The 4,593-nt window shown below is 38.6% G+C and overlaps 1 long non-coding RNA gene across 1 annotated transcript; it reads left to right on the top strand.

Annotated features, from left to right (window-relative positions):
• Nucleotides 1-3,104: 3,104 nt before the first annotated feature.
• LOC110911902 lies at nucleotides 3,105-4,372 on the top strand. The gene is made up of 2 exons (XR_002577442.2): nucleotides 3,105-3,387; nucleotides 3,502-4,372. It is a non-coding gene; the product is annotated as an uncharacterized LOC110911902 (long non-coding RNA).
• The last annotated feature ends 221 nt before the right edge of the window (nucleotides 4,373-4,593 follow it).

Raw genomic sequence — 4,593 nt, 5'->3', positions numbered from 1 at the left:
CACGACCCCGTGCTGGCTGAGCACGGGGCGTGTTCAGTCTTCTGACTTCTCTTCTCTGCTTGGGAGGATGCTGTTGAGGGTTCGGGCAATCCACTTTTGTTCCTTTTCTTGTATTTTTGTTAGAATTAGCTGTCTTTTTGCTTCTTTTGTGAATTTGAGCTCATTTCATCCTGAAAATACAAAAGGAAGACAAAAACACTCTTTTTCCAACATTAGTACTTAAAAAGGGTTAGTTTTATGCTTCATTTGATGTAATTTATATGTTGCATTTTACACACATCAGCTAGCTGTGTACCAGTCTGTTTTTGGCTCTGGGTGTTTCCTTATTACATGACTTATTGTTGTGACATTCAAGGTCACCTAATTAGTATATGTATCTGATATGTTTGTGATACGATATGATTCGTCCGCTACTGTGCCAATTATACTTAGACGCATGTTTCTGATTTCGTTCAACATCTACTTCAGTTTAACTTCTGTACCCGTATTCGATTTTTTTTATTTCAATATAGTTTCGTGTTTCTTTCTTTTCGTCTATCCTTACTTGTACTATTGATTTCTCCGTTACTGAGCAATTCTTTGGCTTAGCTGTAGTTTCTTTGTTGTGTTTTTCTTGTCTTGTTTACAGGTAATCAGGTATATTATGGGGAATCAGTAATGAGAGATTAATGGATGTTCAAGAGTATCTAAAGACTCTTTATTTTGTTAAATCATGTGCTTTTAAATGAACTTAAGACTTAGGGTATTTTGAGACGTGTATGTCACCGTGAATCCTATCTTATATTAAATGGATGTGTTTTGGTTATGATATTCGTAATAGTGACGCTCCGACCTGCCCCGGGTTGGGGTGTTACAGCACCATTCGAAGCTCTCTACGGTCGAAAATGTCGTTCACCTGTCTGTTGGGATGAGACCGGTGAAGCTCAGCTTACTGGACCGGAGATCATTCTGGAAGCAACAGACAAAATCAAGAAAATTTGTGATAATCTTGTGACAGCTAGAAGCCGTCAAAAGAGTTATGCGGATTTGAAACGCAAGCCCGTAGAATTTTAAGTCGGAGACCGTGTCCTACTCAAGGTGTCACCTTGGAAGGGAGTGGTGAGATTTGGAAAGAAAGGAAAACTTGCACCACGATATGTTGGACCATTTAAGATTGTTGAAACAATTGGAAAGGGTGCCTATCGACTAGAACTACCTCCAGAGCTTGGGAATGTTCATCCAACTTTTCACGTGTCCAATCTGCGAAAGTGTTTAGCTGATGCTGATCTTCACGTCCCTCTCGACGAGATTCAAATCGATGAAACGATGCACTTTGTCGAGAAACCTGTGGAGATAGTGGACCGTACATACAAACAGTTGAAAGGCAAACGGATTCATTTGGTCAAGGTTCGATGGGAATCCAAACGTGGCCCCGCGTTTACTTGGGAACATAAGGACCAGATGAAGATGAAATATCCACATTTGTTTTCACAAGATTCCTCTAAATAAAATTTCGGGACGAAATTTCCTAACGTAGGGGAGACTAAGACAACTGTGTTCTGTAATCATCGTATAATGTAAAACAATGTCAGTTATCAATAAAACAATATGCTTTGGTGTTATTATGTGTATTTTGGTGTTATTATATGTGCAATTGTGTTTATTAATTTTACAATTTGATTCGATACCGATTTCAAGCTTTAAATCACTTTCTGGAAGGTTATACGCAAACTGGTGCTTAAACGCAATCAGTTTAACGCGACATACACTCCGGAAGTGTGACGTAAGCCAAACATACCCTAAATATCCCTTACATAACTTAGAAATAAGTTTCAAAGGATTCAGTATGGCGAAAACATGTTTATTTGAACTAAAGAACTAATTACGACAAAACTGCGAAACGAACATTGGCGACCGCCCGGATAATATTTAAATCCCACAAATATTCTGTTATGATTAAAATCTTATTTTAATCAGGTTCGTGTTGAAAAATAAATTAAACGCTAAAAACGTTATTTTTCATGTTTAAGCGCGTACCGCGTGTTTCTGCGCGACACAGTGCTTTTACTGCGAAACGCGGACAACGCAGCCAGTCTTGGCAACTGAAATTTATTTCAGTAATATTTTGGCGGGTTTATTTTTAAAGAATAATAAAAAATAAATTAGAACGCCATAAATCGGGATTTGAACGCTAAATAAAATACCCGGTACATAATTAAACACTTTAACGGAACGGTGTTTAACCGGACAACCGAACATTACCCGGGACACTAAAATTTTACCACACACATTATTTTATTATTTCTGAGCCAGTTAGGGTCCCCGAATACCCTAACACCCGATATAATACATAACACACTAGTCACTAGTTTTAATTCCTAACTAGACATAACAATCACTAAACTATCTAGTTAGATCCCAACTAAAACCTCCCCCCCATTGAATCGATCGGTTTCCCCCTAGGGAACACACCATCCAACTTGTGATTATTTTAATCTTATGTGTCTTATATCTAGAAGACACATGATCTAGTGGATAAGAAGATTGTTTGGTTTATAAATATAACTCAAGGTCACCACTTCACTTCACAAATCACCACACAAAAATTTCATCTCTTCTCTCCCTCCTTCCCCATTTTCAGCAGCAACAATCAGCCCTCATACACCCACCATCAAGTTCCCTTCAGGCCATTTTTCATATACTCTAAGGTGCAAGAGGTCCAACAACGAAGCTTGGTGCGTCCGGAAGTCGAAGGACCACTCTCGTTTTCTTTTATCCACCATTTTTCTACACTCGAACTCTCCTAGCCTTGTGCTAGTGGTAAGCACTTAGATCCTTGTATTTTACTTGTTATTTAAGTGGTTAATGATGTTAAAGATCAAAAAGATAGGAACTCTAAAGAAACTTAATCAAAGTCTTGAACATTAACCAATACATGATAAAGTAGTGTTAGAATTAGAGGGGGCAATCCTGACCCAAAACTTGTTACATGGGTCAATTTGGGTAAAGAAATTTAGACAAGGGGTTGTTTTGGGTTAAGGATTTTAAACATGAGGGTCAAAGTGGGTCAATCAAAAACAAAAAAAAAAACTTATCTACGGGTCCTTTAGGGTCGATTAAATTAGAAAAGCGGGTTACGGGTCATTAGGGTTCTAACTTAAAGGAAATAACGGGTCGTCACTTCACCTTGATTCACTGAACTGAACATCATCTTCCATTCTTCATCGTCGACGCCCCAATTTCCACTGTCGCCGCCGTCTCTGTCTTCGCCGTCGTCTCTGTCATCGCCGCCGTCTCTGTGGTCACCGCCACCGTCTCTGTAGTCGCCGCCGCCGTCTCCGCCGCCGTAAATCATCTCTATAAACCCCAAGTATCTTTTTGTTCCATAGTCATATTCAGTTATTCACGGTATCTATCTTCATCTTCCAGAAACCAAAATATACTTATGTATTCAAACTCATTAGAAATGGAATAATAATACTTACGAAATAGAAATTGTTTGTTTTTTTTTTTTTGGTACAGAGATTTGGGAATTTGACTACAGCAGAGGTTAGGGAGGATCAAGAAGTTGAAATTGTTGAAGGTTAAATATTGATGCTTAGTTATTAAGATTGAACATAAAGACATATGTATATAGCTTAAAAAGAAACGGGTTGAATGCTTTATCACATAGAAAGAAGCGGATCAAATGCTTTTTCGCTTAAAAAGAAACGGGTCGAATTCTTTTTCGCATAAAAAGGAACGGGTCGAATGCTTTTTCGCTTAGAAAGAAACGAGTCGAATGCCTTTCGCTTAAAAAGAAACTGGTCGAACACTTTATCACTTATAAAGAAGCGAATCGAATGGCTTTTATCACTTGAAAAGAAATTGGTTCATTGCAGGCAGAAGTGAATTATCTCGGGCAATTTTCACACCCCGAATCTCATACAATTGTTTGGAGGACGAGCAACGACTTTTAGTGTACGAATTCATGACTCGTGGGAGCTTGGAAAATCACTTATTTAGGAGTGAGTTTGTTATATTTCTGGATTTACTAATAAAGGATACAAAGTTATCATCCAACCGTTATCGTGGAGTCTCCGGTTAACGGTTGCTCTCGGAGCTGCTAAAGGACTTGCTTTTCTTCATGGTGATGATCATTCGGCAAATGAAATTAACCTCCAAAGTTCTGAAAACACTTCTCTTTCACTACGTGTATGTGATGCGGTTCATGCGCCTTTGAATGTCAACCGTCGTACACGCAAGCCTTGTTATGGATGGATTAGTGATGAAGAAGATGACGACAATACTAAGTGAAAACGAGAACCATCATTTGATTGAAGGTAATCTAGTTGTAAATCTAAATGAAATCCAGATTTAAAGACTTTGACGATATCTTACTTAGTTTTGGCTTTGATTCTGTTTAGATAACCGCAAAGTATGTAGATTAATACTTGTAAGGGACAACAATGATCAAGAAACAACAAAATTAAGGCATATTAGTCATCATCATAAAAAAGGAAAAAAAAAAGAAGCTGACCCGACCCGACCCGAAACCCGTTCTGACCCGGACCCGTTCTGACCCGAACTCGTTCCGACCCGGACCCGTTTTGACCCGAACCAAAACAACCCTTT

This window comes from Helianthus annuus, chromosome 15 (assembly GCF_002127325.2).
Source record: "Helianthus annuus cultivar XRQ/B chromosome 15, HanXRQr2.0-SUNRISE, whole genome shotgun sequence".
Taxonomy (NCBI): domain Eukaryota; kingdom Viridiplantae; phylum Streptophyta; class Magnoliopsida; order Asterales; family Asteraceae; genus Helianthus; species Helianthus annuus.
This window is presented reverse-complemented; position numbering and strand designations above follow the sequence as displayed.